Here is a 22,956-nt window from a genome sequence, read left to right as displayed (position 1 = left end):
AAGCTAAAATCTAAGACTGGTTAACAGCTTAAGGACCTTTAGCTTGGTAACTGCATTGGATACCTCCTAGTAAGGACTGGAGTAACCTTCTGCATGACTCTCCAGGGGCTTACTCTCCCCAGGATCCATCTTCATACAAAAAACACATCCCCTTTTCTTAGCAGAAGCCATCCCTGAGAAGCTGCAACATATTTTGCTTGGACCCTTGCTATGAAGCAGTACGTAGCACTGACAGGCCACTGACCTTTTTGACAAGTCCTTGCTAGTCATTCCTCATGGATTACAACATGAAAATGATATGAGAGAGTTTATATTTATATATGTGTGTATATGTATGTATCTATGCATACATATACATACATATATAGCTGTGTATACATATATGTATATGTATATTTAAACTTTCATATATCTATGTATATGTAATTGTGCACATATATATTAATTTTATATATATATGTATATGTAAATATAAATAATATAGATATATATATATATAAATTACTACAATGGCTAATTTTTTTTGCTAAAATTAAAGCCAATTGACATCTAAACTGTAGCAGCTTGAAGCTACAGATCTGAAGGTTTAAACATGCATTCCAGATAAGTCATTAATGAACTTGGCCTCCTTGTTTGGATTTTGGGATTTCAGTTTCTTTTGAAAAACAAACACTTCTTGGTAAGACTAACAAAAATACCAGCTGTACCAGCATTGAAATACTGCTAGTAGAACCATTGCTTGTAGCATCTTAAAAAAAGAAGATTAAAAGATCATGGTTTGTTTAGCTTAACAAAATGAAGAGTGACAGTAAAGAGGATTTCTCTATATAAATACATCAGGTAGGCAAACTCCAGGGAAGTAAAGGAGGTATATAATCTAAAAAAGATGTTGACACATGAACAGATGTACAAGAATGGACCAGGAATAAATATGGGCTGAAAATTAGAAGAAAATTGATAACTTTTGGAGGACTGTGACTTTCCAAAAGAATAATAAGGGGAAATAAACCTTACCAGTCTTAAAAAGGAATCTGATACAGGTCTGTAGAACAGGATTATATTATTTGGTTACACGAGAGAGAAGAAAACTAGAACTTTATGACACAGAATGCCCTTTCCACACCTAACTCCAGGAAGTTTTTGTTCTGTTTCTATTCTTTTTCACATATTGTTAAATAATTTTCACTATAGAAACAAACAAACAAATAAACAAACATATAATGTCCTGTAAGCTCTTAATAACAATGTAGCATTCTTGTGGAAATGCTGGACTCTGTGTACTCTCTCTAGACACATTTTTTTCCTGCTTCCAGTAGCACCTCCCTGGGTTACCCACTCACACTATAAACTTAGAGGGTGAAGAAAACTGTCCAAAGGAGTGTAGCTACAGTATTGATCAGTCCGGCTTGTGTTCTTTGAAGCTTGGCTTGCCCTTAAGGTCTGACTTTGCTAGTCTTGTGCTTCAGACACAAGGTTTTTGTGATAAGATTTGCATTCTCCCATTATACATAAGTGTCACTCTCCAATACCAGTGTGTCGTTAATGTTTGTAGAGTTATACTGTTAGGAATGTAGAAACATATTTTGCTTAATTACTTTCCCACAATGGGTTTGAAAATTAGACTCAAATTCCGCCTTTTATGTTGCACTTAAGAGTGCTATGGATAATGAAGCAGAAAGGAGAAAAAAAATCATCTGGAAAACAAACAAATAAACAAAGCCAGGATGAAAAATGAAACAGAAAGCAGAGGGAACGGCAAAACAATATTACTTAAAGATGGATGAGAGTGCAATATGAAATGAATTAAAAAACAGCTGCAGTGTTTTAGGCTTAAATTTTGCCACCTTGATTTTTGGAAGATATGGTGAAAATATCTCCTACTGTTTCTTTTAGAATAAAAGGACTCTTTTTCAAGCATAGCACACCTAAAATTTCAGATTTTTAAAAAACATGTGATTTCAAAATTATTTAACAAACTAAATTTTTTAGTTACATTTCTAAAAAGCCTCATACCTCCCAAGTATTCTCTTTGATGAGAGCAATTTGTAACATCCTGAGGTTTGGAAGTGTATCCTCAGCCACCAGTGAAGTGACATACAGACATGTAAAACCTGCCTGACCTAGGTTGTAGAAATGTGTGACAAAGAGAAAAGGTCAGCTTTCTTGGCCTTGCTGTGGCTGGTTCATGTTGCACTTTCGGTCATTTGTGTTATGCATAAGAAGAACAGATCGGTTGTTTTGGGCATAGCAGTGCCTCTTTAGGATGTTCCTGTGAGAGTCTGTGCCTCCTTTCAGACCATCTCTCTGTTCCTTTTTCTGCCTTGTAACTCCCGAAGCAAAAAATTTCTGTGAATGCTTGTAGCCAAGACATTTCTGCTGATGATTTAAATGCTGCTGAAGAGAAGGACTATTATAAAGCAATATGTATGCCCATGAAGCGTGACTGGTGTAGGATCAAACTCTGAAGATTGCGTGTGGGTGTTCTGCTGGAGACATGTATTGCTCCAGGTTATATACATACAGGAGCACATCACAGCACCTCTTGTTCTGCCTAGATAAGGATGACAGACAGATGCAGCCTTCAGACTTCATGTCTGATACTTAAATTGTATATATAATGAGGAGGTCTCTTTTTATTTGAATAATGTTGGCTCACACAGGCAAGAGTTACATTTAATGTTAGACTTAACTTCAATTGACGAAAGAGCAACAGGTAGCAGGGATCATCAGAAAGTCTAGACTTGCACACAGAAAGACTGGTAAGCTCCGTGACTCTTTTTAAAATGTCAGAGAGAAGGAGGTACATATACAAGGAGATGGTTCAATTATATTGGACACAGAAGAGATGCATGAAAAAAGTGCCCAAATGTTACAGTTAAATTAAACCACGCACATGCACAGACTTGCCAAAATACTTGGCATGGTATTTTAAGGCAGACAGACCATACGGCCTCCTTAGCAGTGCACAATGCTTTTTCCTGTGTCCCACTTACTGCAAAAGAAACCGTTGTAATTTTGGGTGTGCCAGATGTCTTGTCAATCAGCCAGTTTCGCATTTAACAGTGTTCTCTGCCTAAACTTGACATAAACACAGTGGCACTGCTCACTGAGTAGCCAGCTCCTTACTCTGAAGGACAATATCATTACAACAGAATATATGAAATGGCAGGCAACCGTAGATCGTTGCTGGTGGACAGGCTTCCTTTGAAGAAAAACTACCATTTTGTAATTACAGGAGAAAAATGAAGGTTAACTCCCAAAGCAATGAAAAGGAGAGCAGCATGTAGGACGAGTACGCTAATATTTTTGTCTATTTACCAGTGCATTTACTGGTGCATTTCTCAAGTGCTGTGGCCACTCCCTAGGGTTTGTAGTGCTGGGATCAATTCATTTACCTAAGAAAAGGCATTGCCGGGGAGCAGGATGACAGCTCTGGGTCTAAGGGCTGGGGGGGGGAGTGTCACCTCAGTACTAAGCTCCATCCCTTATCCAGTCTCTCTGGAAGCTCCCCAGTACCTGATCAATAGTTTTGGAGGGATCATTGTCTAAACAGAGAAATGTCAAACATCTGCAGAGGTTTTGCCTTTCAGTAGCTTAGTAATCAAGCCTCTGACTTCCCAGATGACAGCATGGAGATACACACTGGAGAAATGGAAAGAAAAGTCAAACCTCATTCATTAAGTACTTAGGTACTTCTCAGGAGGAAATTAACATATTTCTCAAGTTTCTAGTGTTTTCTGTAGTTATATTGAGCTAGTACAGTCAGTATTAATGGAAAACATGGCTTCAGTAGACCCACTCACTTTGGAATTATAGTCACAGTCACAGACAGACACATAACATATTCCCCGCTTTCACTGAAGGCGTTAGCTATGCTCAGATTTGATGGATAAATCTAAATGATCATTAATTTTTCAAAGATAAAACATGACAGCTCAAAACTTGGTGTTTTTGCAAAATAATGAAAGTTGCACACCCTGGATGAATCTGTAGCCTGAAACATACATTAGTTTCTGAGCATTCTGGTTAAAGAAGTGACTGAGAAAAGAGTGAGGAGCTAGTCAATTTTCAAAGTAATTTTATAAATTAAGGGAAACTTTTTTTTTCTTAAGTTCACAAGTTTCTGGTGAGTTTCTCTCCTCTTCTTCTCAGAAGAGATGAGAAACTGAATGGTAATTTCACATTTGCCTTTTTTCTACTCAGAACAAGTTCTCATTGAAGGCTTTCCATCCCTTTGCTTACCTAGATGGTGACCAGAAAATGCACTTATTACTCTGTACCTTCTTGTGGGGTATATGACATTTTGTTAAGGAAAATATTTTCAGATTTGCCGTGCCATGTATCTCCTTCAGTGCTGGAGCATTTAGGTTGAATATTCTTAAAAGTCCTTTTTTTTCTGCTACTTTTAAAATCTTAATTAAAAACATTTGTGGTCCATTTTAGAATTGTCTCAAGATGTTAAAAAATCTGTTTATTTAGTATATGTAAGAGTAACAGTACCTTTCTACCTACTTGCAGCATTATTCTTAATCTCCCCTTTTGCAGTCCCCATGTAGGAAAATGTTTCTACAGAGAGGGTGGTCAAATATTTCAACAGGTTACCTGGAGAGGTTGTGGAATCTATGTCCCTGGACATAATCCAAACTTGCCTGGGCATGGCCCTGAGCAACCTTATCCAACTGGCCTTGGTTTGAGCAGGGTGTTGGACTAGATGATCTCTAGAGGTCCCTTCCAAGCTAAAATTTATCATTCTGTGTTTTATTCATTTAATGTAACTAAATATCAATTAATGTAATGTCATTTTGATATGCCTTCATACTTCAATTTTCAAGTATATATTACATAATATACTAAATACTATATATATCTCTGTGTGTATGTGTATACATCTGTCTACCTATCTACCTACCTATCTAGAATATACAAATGAATACTTTAGAAGACTCTTTTCACCTCATCAGAGTAAAGAGGAAATAAATCATATATATATATATATATATATTCACATAATTAATGGAAATTTACATGATACTGGAAAACATTACCTTTATATCTTTATATGTAAATAATATTTTTCTGTGAAATATTGTTCCTTAAAGTTGTTTAGCTGGTTCTAAGGTTTGTTAACTTAGTTGTCCCAGACTTTGAAAACCTTACATCACACTCTGAAGTTTGAAAATTATTCTGAGAGTATAAAAATGAATTCTTTGGATGACTTTTGTTTTGTCAAGAACATAAAGAAAATCAGCATAGTGAAAACAGTATCACGTCCATTATCTTTCATGAGTACCACCCATTGTGCTCCACAGTTATGCTGAACATAGTAACATAATGCAGAATAGTTGAGGAGTTTAAAATTACATGTTTTGTATTCATAGTACAAAAGTCACCTTGATTTTTTAGCTCTCCTATGCAATTATATTACCACTAACAAAGTGGGGGAGGCCTGAGTTGTCATTTGTGCAGACTGAGAAGCACATCATGTACAACGTGATTCACTGAACCACAGAACAAGTAGATGCTGCAGTATCTGATTAAAATGTAATAGTGTTTGTGAGGACCATGTTTAGAATATAGCTTGTTTATCTTTATTAATCAACTGGATAATTCCTGTTCTTTGTTACTGTAAAACTATTGTCTCATGAATACTTCAAAGAGAAGGATGAAATGTAATGCTGTGATGTAGAGTAAGAGAGAAATAATGACAATTTCAAGGAATATTCACCACTATTCAGAGTGTGATTTGAGGTCTTCCAAAGGTAATAGAAAGAGACTGATTTAATTCAGACTGGAGATCTGATACCTATACCTTGTTCTGAGAGTTTAAATAGAACTTAGCTGGTACCGTCCATGAAAGGGTAAAATTCAAGGCAGCAAGGCAGTTTATTATCCCCAAAAGAGGAATCTTTTAGGTACCTAAAATCCACTGTGGGAAGAGGATATTGCCATGTAAGTTTGTGCTCTACTCAAAGAGAAATATACTTGGAATTTGGCATTTCTTAGATAAAACAGCAGAGGACATATGGTAAAATATTGACACCTTCAAACTGGTGATAAATTACTGCATAGACTATTGGAAAAAAGTGTTTGGAGCAGGTTTCAGGGAGTAATAAAATGTGGAAAGGGAGATCTGAACATAAGCATTTTCTTTATGTGTGGGAATTAATGGTAGAGTTTTCATTTCTCAGACCTTTATAATGTACTTCCCTTTGGAGAATTCCATTAGGAATTCACACGCATAATAACTGCCTCAGAATCTCTACTTCCTTTTTTCCTCAGTATATTTTCTCACAATGGCTATGTTCTGACAGCTGCTGCAACAAATGATATAAGAAAGATGTCAGAAATCAGAGAAACTTCCGAATTCTATCATCGTTAAGGAGGAAATGAATTAATTCTTATGTTTCTCATATAATATGCATAATGTAATACAAGCTGAAAACTGTATATGGCTTTGCATAAAGTTAGCTATAAATTTAGCTTTCTCCTTGTACTTTGAAAGTGATATTTCTAACTCTTTCCTCCTGAAAGATTGCTTGATCAATCAAGCACCAAAATGTTATTTCATTATAGGGCACTTATTTTTAGATGTCTTTGTGGGCAGTACTACCAGGAATCAGGAAAATAAAATAGTCTCTAGTAAGAAGAAAGTTATAAAAAAGTGTTAAATTAATGTGGTTTTTTTGGCTGACAAACCCTGTCCCAAAATTCACTTCATTGGGGACTGCAGTTAGGCAAATAACTTCTTCCTCTCTCAGTGCTCCTTAGTTAGATATCCCACTGCTCATCGTGTCGGCTGCTATACTGTGCTATGCTATGGCTGTGCTTGTAAACAAAATGGGCTTGAGGCTACTCTTTGACCTTGAGAAAAATATACAATAATATAAAATTTGCTAAGAATGGCCTCAATTATACTGCCTGTTGGAAACAGTCTCTGGGCTATGGCTGAGCAATGTCTGGGAGAGTGCTAATTGGTGCAGGTTAGAAACATGCCAGACTCCAACAGACAATATAAATGACTATGTGCAGTGCTGAAGACCAAGACCAGGGCTGTTTACTTTATTAATGTCAATGTAACACCTATGCCTCTTGACAGACACCTGAATTTTTCTACATACCTTCTTTGGATGTATAGATGCTGATTGTGAATCCCTACTACACTGTCAGATGGATATCTGTATTATGTAATGATTAACAGCACGAAGCCTCATGGAAGATCTACAACCTAATATTTGGTGTCTTGAATCTGCAGTGCTACTAGGGTCATAGAATACTCTGGTCAGCATAGAGAGTAACTAATTTTCTTTTGATCCTCAGGCTTCTGATCCTCAGGATTCTTTTGATCCTCAGGCAGGGTGTTTAACATGACAATTATTTCATCTAGATATTGCTTGAAATGATTTATATCTTGCCTACAGGGAATGTGGGAAAGATCATGTACGGCTACATAGCTGTGTATTGTATCATTACGAAGGTACTGTACCTGGAACATCCTTCCATCTTTTACTTGACTGTGGAAATGCAAAATGAGAAACATAAAATCATAGAGTCATTTAGGTTGGAAAAGACCCTTAAGATCATCTAATCCAACTGTCAACCTAACGCTACCAAGTCCACCACTAAACCATGTCCCTAAGCGCCACATCTACACATCTTTCAAATACCTCCATGGCTGGTGACTCCACCACTTCCCTGGGCAGCCTGTTCCAATTCTTGACAACCCTTTCGGTGAAGAAATTTTTCCTAATATCCAATCTAAACTTCCTCTGGTGCAACTTGAGGCTGTTTCCTCTCATCCTATCACTTGCTACTTGGGAAAAAAGACCGACCCCCACCTCGCTACAACCTCCTTTCAGGTAGTTGTAGAGAGCAATAAGGTCTCCCCTCAGCCTCCTTTTCTCCAGGCTGAACAACCCCAGTCCCTTCACAGGACTTGTTCTCTAGACCCTTCACCAGCTTCATTGCCCTTCTTTGGATGCACTCCAGCACCTCAGTGTCTTTCTTGCAGTGAGGGGCCCAAAACTGAACACAGTATTCGAGGTGCAGCCTCACCAGTACTGAGTACAGGGGGACGATCACTTCCCTAGTCCTGCTGGCCACACTATTTCTGATACAAGCCAGGATGTTATTGTCCTTCTCGGCCACTTGGGCACACTGGTGGCTCATATTCAGCTGGCTGTTGACCAACACCCCCAGGCCCTTTTCTGCCAGGCAGCTTTCCAGCCACTCTTCCCCAAGCCTGTAGCATTGCATGGGGTTGTTATGACCCCAGTGCAGGACCTGGAAGTGCAGGACATGGGTAAGGGAACATTTCTAACAGCCTGTATAAACTGGCTGCATATAGTCATCAATGGTATCTGTCCTTTCTCTAAGAGACATGAAGAAACATCAGTGTGCCCAGTTCGGATGATAGTCTAAACTCGAATGAAAACCTGTCAATGTGAAACATCTATTTAGAAGATTTTTTCTAATCAGCAGTTACATCAACATTTGGGCTGTTCATGTGGTGAAGTGATAGATGCCAGTTTCTAGCATTCGGATAGTGTTTCCTTTTTTTCAGACGGAGTTACAAATACCTGTTTAATAAGCTAGCATTGTATGCCTATATATACCTGTATACCTACAGTCAGGTATAAAGGAAAAGGAATTAGAATAATAACAGGATGTAGATTTCCTCTGCTTTTGACCAGCATAACTAGACAACTGATGAAAGATGCACAAAGATTGAAAAGCATCTTCATAAAGATATTTGGAGAAAGAAATAGGTCTCAACTTTGTTAGAACTTCCTTAGTTTTCAACAAGAGATCAAGGGAAGTAAGAAGTTCTTAGAGAAATCCTTAAAAAAAACCTTTACAATATCCTTGGCTCATCTCTAATTAAAAAAAAATAATTCACCTTTTGCTTTGATCAAGGAAAATTGTAAGAGCAATTTTTGTACAATTGCTAAAACAAAGATGAAAAACTAGTTGACCCATGGATTTTCCTCACCTCCAGTCAAACAGCAATGGACACTGAGAAAAAAACTTTGCCATATTTAAAGACTGTGACTATTCTTTCTTCTTTAGCAAACAGCATGTGTAAGGGATGTCTCAAGGAGACAGAGATCCTTCTTCAAAGATTGCATAGTATCAGCTGATCAATGCCATATTATAAATTCCAAACCTTTTGTCAGTTTCTACAAAATACTTCCTATAGTATTGTTAATTAGACCCTGTGCAGCACAAGTAGGACTTACAGAGGATACTTAATGGCTGTATACTTCATTGCACATAAAACTGTTGCATGGGCTCCTGCCTTTTCAATTAGTATAGCTATCTGAATCCTCAGTATGCACAAGGTGGTAGGAAAAGCAAGATTAGTTCTAATCATAATAAGGATCCTCAAGCTTTGTGTTAGTTGAAAGAGATCCTTTTCTCCTTTAATAAAAAGCTACATTTACAGGACATAAATTTCATTGTCCATCCATGGAAATGTTGATTTTGTGCCAGAAGAGACCTCTGATGTAACAGTGATGTAAGAAGAGACTGGAGATAATCTGAAATATTGTGTAAATAATGATTTTGAACAACTCAATATTTGGGTGCCAATCTAGGCACACATTTAAAACCGCTAATATGTAGAGACTGGTTTCTCAGTACTCTGAATATAAGGAGCATAAGAAGTAAAAAAAAATAGAAACACGACAGATTCATTATTCAGATACTGGAGTGTGCACAAATATTGTTCCTCCCTGAATATATTTGCAATTTCTCTAACAGTTATCTTGCAATCTACTGAATATCAGCCTTCATCAATGTATTTAACAGCACGAACACATCAGTGGTTAACCATATGTAGATTCATGTGTCATATAAAGTAAAACATGTACACTGTATGGTGTTAATGTTTTGCCACATTAACAAGATTCCTGTAATATAATTTGAGGCATCAAAATTAGATTTTTAGTATATGCCTCCACATTCAGTGGAAGGAAAAAAATACATATTTTTCAAAAATTGATTTATTCCATCTTAATATAGACGGAGACAGATGGTGCCTGTGTCTCTGTTGACTATGGCTAAAGGCTAGCTTATCCTGTGCACCTATATAACTAAACACTGTATTAGGCCAGGTTCTAATTAGACATCTTGATTCATTTAGGCTAGACACTTAGTGGCTAGTAAGTAATGTTAAAGCTTGGTGAAATTAATCTAGCTTTAAAGTACACCAAAAGCGTATCACAGCAGAAGTTTTTTGTGGAAGTTTTTATTTTCATAAAGGCTTTGAAGCACATCAGGTCAGAATCTTTGCTGGCGTAAATCAGTAGAATTTAATTCACTGCCATCCTCACTATTTACACTAGCTGAAGCTCTATCCCATAGACTTTACTAATGTGACATCTTTACGTATATGCACAGTAATTGCAGCTAGAGCACAATTCTGAAAAGTGTCCTATGCATGACATTGCCAATGAACCCAAAATGATCTCTGTATGTGTAAGGCTTCCAGGGCCTGAGGCATAATTGCTACTTTAACTTATCTATTTATTTTTAATTACTGTCTAATTTTTGTAGGGAAAAATAATATTGGGAACAAGCATGGTGTCATTTGTTTTCACATCTGATTCCTGTCTATATACCAATCAAAATATATCTGGTTGGAAACGGAAAAAAAATTGAGATAACTTAGTATTTACTAGGTACAGCTGGTCATGCAGAGATATTAATATATCTTATTGAAGCTGCTACACCAGGGTTAATCTGATAAAGCTCTCAAGATGAACATGCTGTTTATCCTATTGACACAAAGCATTAAAAGACTGTCATCACTCCCTGCTCCTGCCAGCTACACGGGAGCTATTGCTGAGGCTTAGAGTAGCAGTAAGGAAGAGCTCACTAAAGGGCTTAGCTGTGCTAGTCAGCCAAGCGAGAAACTACCCCTAAAGCAGAGAAAGTAAGCTAAGATAATGGGCTAATCAGAAGGAGGAGTCTGCATTCCCTGAGGAAATAAAACAAAATAATAATCAGTAACTGATTTTCCCCCCTTCCTCCTTTTTTGGTAAGGGATGTGGCTGTAAATGCTAGCATGAACATAAGCATAATTTGAAACTATCAGAACCATCAATTAAATGAGAAGCAGTGCTAAATAGTGCATGTGTTTACTCATAGAATATCCAGTGATCTTCAGAATACAAAGATTTGGCAAGTATTTAGCTGATATTTGTTACCAGATGATGTTTAAATCTCATCTTTCAGTCCCATGGAAAAATTAATTAATGCTCTGAAAGATGACTGTTCTGGAAAGACTCAAAGAAAACAGAGACATTTATTTCTGACTCTTGATTACTGCTTTTCACAAATTTACCTTTAATCTTTTCAAAGACAGTTTTAACACTCAGCTAAAATTTAGTTAAGCTTTAAGGTTCATATAAGTGCTTAAATTTGTGCTTTATGAATAATGAACATGCACAGCATATAGATGGCATGACCATATTCCCCTGTGAAGTCTGTGGGAAACTTTCTTATTGGTTTCAGTGCTGAAGGATTGAGCACATGGAATTTGCAATAAGTTCATAATAGTTCTGCTGCATTTCTAGGTCTTCAACTTGTCTCAGAGAATAACTGAACATCAATGTTCAAAGTAAAGCAAAAAAACCCTTTTCTTGAATCATTATTATAATTTCAATAATAATTCCTAATCTTTTCCAATTAATGTTACCTTATGCCCAGCAACCTGAAGATACATAATTTCACCAACAACATAAAGCAGATGACATAGAAGAAATTTAGATACAGGTAAAATAAAGTATTAAATTAATGGAAAGATTAACTAATATAACTCACTTATGTGGTAGGGAAGGCCACTGAGACAGACACAGCGCTTATGTAATGGCACAGAAGATGTAGATAATGACCAAGTAAGGCTATGTGTCATGTCTAATGTTCTGGGCTTGGGACAACTCTCTGCTTTCCCCCCATGAGATTAACAGACATAGCAATTACATCTCAGTATGAAGCACAATGGAGTAAGAGCCTGACCTTTCTTTGTGCTGTCACATTTCCAATGTCTGTTCTGTATAAATCAAGGTTTTACTCTCTCACATAATACCAAATTATGATATCTTGTATGTCTGTGCAAGCATATTGTGTGGGCTTCTATCAAATGTCACTGTAGGTGTTTTTATGATTTGTACAAGCATCCATTTACTTCTACTCTCATTAGGATTTTCCTTCCATGGTAGATTTTGGAAGCAACTTACAAAACTTAATCATATGGGATATAAAAAAGTAATTCCTGTAAGCAAATTTAAGAACTTTGTCTGTCACTTTCACTGGATGTAATATGATGAGAAACATTGATGCCAGAATATATGTTATCTACAACGTGCATTGTTTTGTTCATTCTGTCAAGTTCCTTGTCTAAGCTAATCATGAAGTCTTTTCTGTCTCTTATCATGCTGTAATCTTTTAGTGCATCTTGGCATTGTTTGTTTTATCACTGCAGACAGTCATCATCACTGCAGACAGTGAACTTTTATTTGTAGTTTAGATGATGCTGAAGTAGCCCTTCTAGTTACACAACACTTACGGGCTGCTGCCATTCACCAGCCGGACTGGCCCATGGACAGAGTACTTTCTCCGACCACTGGGGGTGTGGAGGAGGTGAATAACAGAAAGCTCGTATTTAGGCCAAATAGCTGTTCTGGTCTGTTGGGGCTGAACTGCAGAACAATGTGCCATGTCATGAGACTCTAGCCAACAGGAAGAGGCAGAAAACTATAAAGGTTTCTAGGGTGCTTTATAGTTGATGGACAGATCTTTCTTTGGAGATCTCAAAATCACTTATAACTTGCCATTGACTAGAAAACAAACTAGTGCATTAACTCAAAACCAAGTCTGCAGTAGCAGCTGAGATATAGCTGCAAGGTCAGTGATGTGTTAGGTGAGCAGAATCCCACACCGTGTTTTTATCCTTCTCATTCTTGCTGTGATATCTTCTTGAAGGTTAGGTTTCTTTGCCATCACCTCCTGAAGCTTATGCAGTGCCACTGTAATGTACAAGAAAAGGTATTAATAAGAACAAATTTAATTTCTGTGGTGCCTAGCCTCTACTGATGATCAAGGTGTATCACATAAAACACAGAATAATTAAAACCCACAAATAAGATATCATAAAGCAACATTAAATTAAAATGAGGTAAAATACAAATACCAAATCATTTTATCCTATGAAATAACTTTAAGATATACATAAAAACAAAGGTAAAGGTGAGATATCTAATTAAAAAGAGGTTTTAGTCTACCTTAAAAGTTGGGAAAGAAAAGAAGCAGTTGATTAAACATTTTAATCTTGCAAAGACAAGGCTGAGAACAAGGACATGCAATTTTGTTTTTTTTTCTTGTAGATGGCTTTGTTCCTGTGCGTTGACTTTGAAGGGACTGTCATAGTTTAGCCTCAGTCAGCAACCAAGCACCACAGAGACGCTCGCTCACCCTCCCTCCCCGGTGGGATCGGGGAGAGAATCTGAAGAGCAAAAGTAAGAAAACTTGTGGGTTGACATAAGAACAGTTTAATAATTGAAATAAAATAAAATAATAATAATAATAAATTGTAATGAAAAGGAAAACAATGAGAGAGAGAGAGAGAGAGAGAGAGAGGAACAAAACCCAGGAAAAAAACAAGTGATGCAACCGCTCACCACCCGCCGGCCAACACCCAGCCTGTCTCTGAGCAGCGATCGATGCCACCCGGCCAGCTCCCCCCAGTTCCTATATGGAGCATGACGTCATATGGTATGGAATAGCCCTTTGGCCAGTTTGGCTGTGCCCCCTCCCAGCTTCTTGTGCACCTGGCAGAGCATGGGAAGCTGAAAAGTCCTTGACCAGTGTAAGCACTACTTAGCAACAACTAAAACATCAGTGTGTTATCAACATTATTCTCATACTAGAAAGAAAATTAACTCTATCCCAGCCAAAACCAGGACAGGGACCATGACTGATCCAGTGTTAAACAGACAGAAAGTAAGAGAATGTATTTTCATGAAAAAAATATATTCTCAGCTTTTCCAACACTTTCCTTAAAATATATTGTCTGATCAAAACATATAAATATTCAAAATAAAGAGCCTATTTCTCTGCTGGAGAAAGACCATATTGCCCCATGGATGTAGGCAGAAGATCTTGTAGCCAGAGTGATCCCCCTGACCATTTTGTCATTTTGAGCTTCATGCGCTGTTGTTCTAATAACTGGCCAAATCCTGCAGTCATAGTTATTATGATTCTTCATTTGCATGACAGCAGTGTCCAGAAGCATCAAATTAAATCTAGGATCAATTGCGAGGGGCAGTATATAAGATACTAAAAAACAGTCCTCAGCATTTAAATTAGTCCTTGTGGATCAATTAAAACTGGACTTTTTAAGTTAATGAGGCCAAGAGATAATGGGAAACAAATAAAGAACCATTTTAGGCCAAAATTACTCCCATCTCACTTTAGGTGCTTAAATAGGATAGCATCTTTATTTACCTTCATTTACCTAGTGTTACCTTTATACTCCAGAGAGAGAGAGAGAGGACTCCTCAAGAGTGATTGATCCCATTCAAGAATGAGGGAACAGTTCCTTCCTTAGGATGCACCTACCCACTTTTTAGCATGCCCTCAGGTCTCGGTCACTTGATCTTTTGGACCAGCACCTATTCACAGTATTTGGTAATTCCTGCCCAACCACGCACCTGAATTTCTTTATGTGAAAGAACCGGGGCACCTGGTAGTGAATTTTGTGTTCCCATTTCTTCTGGTCCATGGATATCTAACCAGGCAGAGTGCACAGCCAGAGATGGTGGGTAATACAGCAAGGTGGAATAGAAGCAAGGTGAAATAAATTAGGGCTTAGGTCCTATGTGAATAAAAATAGATTTTGAGTTATGTTTTCCTCTAATGGTTTATAAAGCGCTTTGCGTACTATCTGCACCATAACTGATACTGGCTTAGTGAACCTGAAGCTGAAGCTGCATTTACTTTTCCCATGGTTGCCTTGTCACCCCAAAGTTTATTCATTTAAGAGATAAACATATAGAAATTTAAGGAAGAACACGTGTAAAGTATGAGTGAACTCTGTATAACTTATAAAAGTAAAGGTGTGAAGACGTATTAGTGGTTGTAACCCAAAAATTAAAAAGCACCTCCTCATCAAGAAATTAGGATACGCCTGGTTAAGTCTTTTGAAATGTTATCATTAAAACATTTGGTAAAGCTATAAAAGCCCACGGAGCACATGTAATCTAGATCACAAAATTGGCAGTAAACTGTACAATACAAAGAGAGTATTTATAATTTAATAATTTGAAAAATAACACAGAGATTGAATTTCCTATGTAAATTATTCTTTTTATTTGAATATTATGGAACTATGTATTTACTCCGTAAGAAAGTAAAATTGTACCTCAGTCACTTCATTTTAGTTCAGATTTTATGAGCTAAAACAAAGAAATGGAAAGGAGGGAAATTAAAGGTAAAAGAAAGTCCACTTGTCTGTAAATTATTAAATAGAGATGGGAAGCTCCTACACCACAACAGATGGCCTGCAACTACAAACAAATTAGCATATAAACAGACATTACTGAATTCAATTAAATGTGAGTCTAAATATTAATTAGGATTTAAAGGCGATAGCATAAGCAGAATAAATTGCAGGTTTCTGTAGCATAGGGAAATCTGATTACAGCGGAGGGTTCTATTGATGGTTACATTGGAATTTGACACACTAATTATTATATGAGTCACATGCAGCTCTAGAGTGGAGAATATCATATTTTGTGTGTGCTTTGCACAGAGGCCAGTTCTAATCTACTACCACACAGTGGGAATTGGCCTAAGGTATGAAATAACAGAGACTTTTCTTTTCCCCTAGATACTGTCTAGTGTTTCTAATGTATTTCTAAGATTAGTTCCAGTGCATTGGTAAATATTCTAAAACATAAATGTATTTCCAAAAAAAAAAGATGTATTTTTTGTCCAAAAAAAGAGATGCCTCTCTGAACAAATGTGCTATTGCTTTGCCATATTATTACATTATAAGAGTACATTCTTTCTGCATAGATTGTGACAGCCTGATTGAAAAAACATCTATGAAGACTGTAGAGACATGGGCCATGGTCAACAACAAGCAGTTGTGCTTCTGTAGGTAACAGTGAATAATTTTTACAAAGGCAGGAATGTAAGACCAAATTCTAAAGCAGTAGTTATATTTTTCCTTTATAAATTTCCTGTAGTTATTTAAATTGAATTAACACTTCTTTACATCACTTTTCAATATCATTTTGTACTAGAAATTGTAACCCCAGGGCCCTGTAATGTATTGTCATTGCTTGTAACAGGCCATAAGCTTTGTCCTGAGTTTGCGAGGCCTCAGAGCTGAGGCTTGTCAGGTTTGCTGTGTATGAGCTTTGCTTTTCCTGCCTGTAGCTTTGTTTTACTTGACTTAGCTATGAGAGCAGTCTAATTGACCAGGTGTCTACATCTAACCTGATCTGTTTGGGTTTTTTTTAATCTTTTTGTGGTAACAACTATAGTTACATGTATTAGACATTTTATGTGTTTTTAGCAACCCCAGTGAAAAGTTTTTACTATCCTTTTGTGTAAACAGACCTGAGCAAAAGAACAATGCTGGAGCTGAATATCTGTTTCAATTTCTTAAGCCATTCATACTCCCACTCCTGGTCCTTAGTGCAGAGAGAATGCAGAAGTCTTTCCCACAGTGACTTTTTCTCTCCATTTTTTCTGAGCTAAACGAAATTTATTTGATTCTTTAGTTAAATATGTCATCAATCAAACCATGTTTTGTGATACTCAAACAGAAAATTTGTAACTGATTTTACTTGGTTTACAGACTCCAAATAGACCCACTGTATCCATAATCTATATTTAACTCTTTTTGCAATTTTTTGTGTTTAGTTCTATTGGACTATTGGACTAATTTAGGCTATTGGACTTAAGTGAAAAATCAATAGGAAGCCAGAGAAAGAAACATCAGCATCTGGGAGATGGACAGAGTTTTGGAATCAATAGCAATTTTTTCACTTGTAAAGATTTGAGGTTATGTTATTAGCCTGGTGTTAGAACAATTTGGAAGAACCTTCAAATACACTGGTTTTCTTTTTTTCAAATGAATGAATTCACCATAACTATTTATTTACTTTTAGACAGCAAAATCTCTGAAAACAAATGCACAAAATGTGGTTCTTGGTTATGAAATAACTAACATCAGTGATACACAATATTTAATCATGAAATAAAAAAGATCTATGCATGTATGTCATTAGGGGAAGCTGGATACAGTTCACTCCAGGACCCAGGGAAGTTCTCTTTCCCAGTCCAATGGAGCCAAATTTGACAGCCTCCAATACCCAAGGGATTTCTCCTTCCCCAACCTGCCAGATATGAGGCTGCTGTGGTTTTCTGTTCCCAGGTCCAGCCAGTAGTGAAGCTAAGCATGTCATCCCACACACACGCACACACACATACCTACACTATGCAGACACTCTCGATCAACAGACCAACATGGGCACCACAACCACACATACAGCACTCATAAACATGACGGTGCAAACAGCCTCATCCTGCTAATGAGGCTGCCAGCTAATGAGGCTCAAAGCTTGCTAGCAGATCTCTCACACACAAACACACACCTGCGGATCTCTCTAGTAGCTGGCCGAGACCTATGGTCCCTCCCGTAGGTGGCTGTCAGACTTCTGGTAGTACTTGCTGGCAAATCTGACTTGGTAATTGTCAGAACAATGAAATACTAAGATGGGATTTTTCGAGCAATCACTCTGAAACCAAACGCTAGTGAGTGATAGCTAAATGGAACTCATGATAAAAGCTGGACTCAGGAGTTTTTCAGCAGAACCTGATGTGCACATCTCCATCCTAGCACAGTGTTTTCAGCCCCAAGCTCTTTTTTTGAAGGCCACATTATCTTAAAGGAAATCAGCAAAGGACAACTTCTGAGTCAACATCTTCTTCAGTATACCCTAAATGATTCTAAAGTGACACCAAATTTTAGAAACTTGTCCTTAGGTGCCTATGGATGGCAACTTTTTGGAACCCATAAAATATTATTAAATTTATTCAAACAAAGAGGTTTAAATAGGTGTTGTTCCCTGTTGGACTGACTAAAAGTCTATAAGACTGGAATGGAAACTTGGTACACAGGTTTCCAAACATTTTGTTGAAACATTAGGTTACTAGAGAATAAGTTAGAATTTGAACTGTTCAAAAAACAGACAATAGGATGATCACAGGTTTAGAAAGGCTTCTGAATGACTGAATAGGATAATACTCATCAGCCTGGAACAGAGAGGACTGTGGGTAGGAAAAAACTATAACAGAGATCTACAGAATGATAAGTGACATAGGGAAGATGGATAAGGACTGACTATTCACCAACTCTTCCAGCACAAGAATGTAGTACATAAAATGAGGCTAGTAAATGGCAAGTTAAAAAAAAAAAAAAAAAAGAAGAAAGATAGAAAAATTGTCTTTTCTTTTTTTTGTGCACCTAATGGAAATCCTTTGGTGGCAGCAGCTAAAAATATTGTGGGTGGCCAGAATCTTAGAGTATATTTAGAGGAGAATTGCACAAATACTTGGATGAGAGATCCACTGAGTTTTGCTGAACAGATCACATGAAAGTCAGGAAGTTCCCTGAGCTGAACATAATCAGTAACTGGGAGATTGCTGACAGGAGAATGCCTATATGCTTTCCTTGTTTTTGCCCGAGTATTCATTTATAGCTGTCATCGGCACCAGGAAACTCGATGGACAGAACCCTATTCTAAAACATTGCAGGTGTTCTGATGTTTGCTTGTACACTGATTTTCATAGCATCTAGCATGCTCAACATGGGAACATCTAGACCAGACAAAGGATCTAGAGAAAAGAGTCTCTGTTATTTGCCTGAGCTCAGATTTCTACTAGGGTACATACAGTTATGCACTTCAGTGAAATGGGATTCAGTGCTTGAAACTACATCCTGTGGTATCCTAGTCCTTCTAGATGATTACTAATTAAATTTTTGCCTTGTTGGACTCTTTATGTAGTTGATGTTAGGTAGTCAATGGATCCAAAAATAGATACTACTAAGGAGCAGAAGCAAGACTCACGGTGGAGTTTGCAGTAGGCAGCGTATGGCAACATGCTTTGCCCTGGATTTGTGTAAAAGCTAAGCCAGGAAAAAAGTCTTGTCTTTGCTGAATTTGAGTGACATATAAAAGGCACTAGTGAAAAAAGGGAGAATCCTTCCCTGTATCCCCAGCCTTCATATATATATATATATATATATTTTACACACACATATGTATATATATACATAAAGAAACATTTGAAAATGGAATATAAAATGGATCTGGGAACATGAGTTTGCCATGATATTTTTACCAACATGGGACAATAAAAAGCCATGTTTTTACATTTCACATAAGCCTTTCCTCAAATTACATTGCTTACCAAGATATGTTACTCCACAGCAATCCTAGTGCAGTTATGAGAAACTGCTGTCCCCATTTATTTGTTTGAGCTAAAGTTATTTCTCTGTACACTAGCCATAAAGTGGATATATTTGTATATATTTCTCCATCAGCAAGTATGGCAATCAACAGAATATCAATACATAATTTCTTTAAAATATATTTTTATTTCTGATTTCCAGATAATAAAAGCCTGTGTTGAAATATATAGTTCATACCTGCCATATAAATTCACATGGTAAGGAAATGAGAAAAAAATGCATCTATGGAAAACAGGGATGCCTTTTAAAATCACATTTAATGTGCCATTTTATGAATACACAAGGCCCTATTCTCAATACCTCCTAAATCCCAATCAAGAAGAGTACCAGTATCTTCTTTTTTTTTTTTTTTAATTTACTACTTGTTTGCAGCACATCTGTATTAGAATACATAGTAATGATCTTTCTTGAACACTGATTCTGTGCTAATTGCTTTTTTAAACGCTTTAAAATCGTAACCACCTTGGAAATGATGATTTAGATACGTTTATATATATTTTAGAAAATAACATATTTCTATGTTATCATTTTTACTGTAGCTTATTTTGGGCAGCAAACTGTTTAAAATTACATTTAATTTGCTGTAAATTGCATTCTAATCTGAATTGTCTAAGTCCATTTAAATTCATTTCTATATTCATTTGAAATGGGACTGTTATCCTTTCAGAAAATCTCTTAATACATTTAAAGACCTTGTTTGAATACAGTAATTCTGACGGTAGAAAGATGTGATACGAAACTGAAAAATAAATGGGCCATGAAATTCTAGGGGGAAAAAAAATTACATTAGGATTTTTCTTTAAAAATAAGAAAAAGGACTGGGGTATCAAGTGCCACTACTTTTTGCCACCTCAAGAAATTTACACTATTTTTATATACAATGGCCAACATTTACTTTTTAGTAAGTACCTGGGCAGTTTCCTGGCCCAGGTTGAAATGTTAATGCTTCCACAGTTATTACAGCTGTAGAACACAGATAGACGGTGCTTTCTTAAACCTAAACTTTGCCTATTATAAGTGGTTGACTTAGCATTAGGGAATTACAAGGCAGAGAAAACTTGCAGAAAAATGACCCCTGGAAGACTGGGAAGTTGTATGGGTGCTGTTTTGCCTGATAAGTGAGTATTGGTCTTTCTTCTTTCCTATTTTTCTTGTTTGCTTACATTCTCTGATTTTATTTTTATATTCACATATTTAGAAAATTCAATAAACAACATTGATAGGTCAGCAAGTAAATAGTTAAAATATCTAAGTAGCAGTCAGTGCATCCTCCCACCTGAGGTAAAAAGGTCATAAGTAAAGAAAGATAAACTGGGAACTGTAGATTACCCTGAACAATTGCAAGAAAGGAAGGAGGATCACCAGAGCACAAACAGTTAAATCTAACAAAGGAGTCCAGGAAAGTTGGTCAATCATTTGTGATCTCAGTTGCTTAGATTCAGTGCTTGTTATGTTAAATTAATTACCTCCTTTGACAGCCTGGTTGTTTAGTGTTCTTTGAAATTGAAAGGCTTGGGCAGGGTAACACTAGCAGTTATACCTTAATGCTACTTATCTACACAGGTAGGGGTGATACTTTCTTACACAATTTCCATCTAATACTATCAGGAACACTAAGCAGCTGTTGTTTTTATTCTTAAGTTAAGCAGCTCCCAACACAAAGGACCATATCCCCAGTGAACTCTGGTAGAAAGTTTTCAAATAATGCTCTTCTAAGTAAGGCCTGAAGAGCAAAATACTGTATAGACAGTAAGAGGAGTCCCATAGGGAGGCTGTCATGAGATGGAAGCTGCAGAAGAATGCAATGAAAGTATCCACATGAGTTTTCTCATCTGTAGCTGGAGGAAGCCCCCTCCTCACAGATATCACTGCATGATTCACCAGGATCAGAGCAACCCTCCCTGCTTTAAACGATTGCCTCCATTCTGCTCCTATTTCCCTCAAGCAGATGTCTCCTTTACACTTTATCCCCTTCTTTGTGTCAATCTCCCTTTCTTTATGCTCCTCCAATGCTTTGGGAGAAGAGTGGCAAGGCACAAGAGATTTAGTCGTCCAGATGCTGTATATTTTCTATTCCTGCTCCAAGGAAATTTCACCCAAGAACAGTGCGGCTTGAATACGAGGGTATAATACAACGTCAAATGAGAAATAGGGTGAAAATGAATGAGAGGTGCTATGTGGCTGGGAGGAGATGTGGGGCCTGGGAGGGTTTGCAGTATGCTGATAGGAGGCCTCAGGATGAAGATGAAAATTCAGGAGTTTGTTTCTGGATTCCCAATCTCAAACTGAGTTTCACCCTTCCTTCACATGTGGGAAATGATTACGTGTCGGATGATTTCAAGAATGGATAAATTTAATTGAATGGCCTGGGGGGCATAAGCATAAGTGCTTTTTGCTTGCGTAAAGTTTTTCTGCCCGTTTCAAGAAAACAAGATCAGGTTTAGGTCAAACAAGATTCAAACACATCAGGCTGAAATCAGAGAAGTAAGATAAGCAACACAACAGAGCTCAGTTCTCATGGTTATGGTGGTATTAACTGATATTGCCATGTGGGAATGGAGCAGAAATAGAGAGCTTTTAATGGTGCAGTTTGATGCCTGAATATAAGCTTCAGCAGTCTATGTGCTCTGAGGCTAACCTCCTAAGTTTCTAGGTGCTGGCCATTGATGATTTGATCAGACAGCTGTGGTGGACTGGGATACTGAGTCCACATTTTTTATTTGAGAGTAAATTACGTGGTCTTCATCCAAAAAGTATCAGCTGCAAGCAGTGAAATTATTAAATAGGATTTTATTTGTATTTTATGTTGGGTTTTTTTTTGCCAGAAGGATCAACAACAGTTCATTTACCTAACCAAGCCAGAATGGATTCAACTAAAATCCCAAATTCATTTCAAGAGGAAGATTAAGACCTTTGTGCTCTGTGGTTTTATAACAGAATCATAAGCACAATGAAGACAAATTGTTTTGTTATGTTGCCATAGGTTTTTCAGTGAGAGGTTTAGTAGAAATTTGAAGCTCAAAGGTTCTGTGGAAAGATCAGAAAGAAGAAAAATTTGAATTTATTCTGTATTTTTAGGAAGATCATTCCTAAATTAATGTTTTTTGCTATTTCTCTTCTTATTTGTCTATCTAGCTATCATTATCAATAAGATAATATCATATGCCTGTAAAGTATATATATCGTTTAAAAATAAGTTTCTACCAACTTCATTATAGTGAAGTTTAAAAATAGATTTATGCTAACTAACTTTTTTATAGTGGAGTTTTGTAAAGGCAAATTAATAAAATAAAATAAATATGATCCCTGGCTAAAAAAAAAAAAAAAAAAAGAATTTTCTGTATTTCAAAGTGCTGTTGTATTGATGATCTAGCTTAAACTGAGTAGTTCAGAAAAAATCTACCCAAAAG

Source organism: Mycteria americana, chromosome 1 (genome assembly GCF_035582795.1).
Source record: "Mycteria americana isolate JAX WOST 10 ecotype Jacksonville Zoo and Gardens chromosome 1, USCA_MyAme_1.0, whole genome shotgun sequence".
NCBI classification, from domain to species: domain Eukaryota; kingdom Metazoa; phylum Chordata; class Aves; order Ciconiiformes; family Ciconiidae; genus Mycteria; species Mycteria americana.
This window is presented reverse-complemented; position numbering follows the sequence as displayed.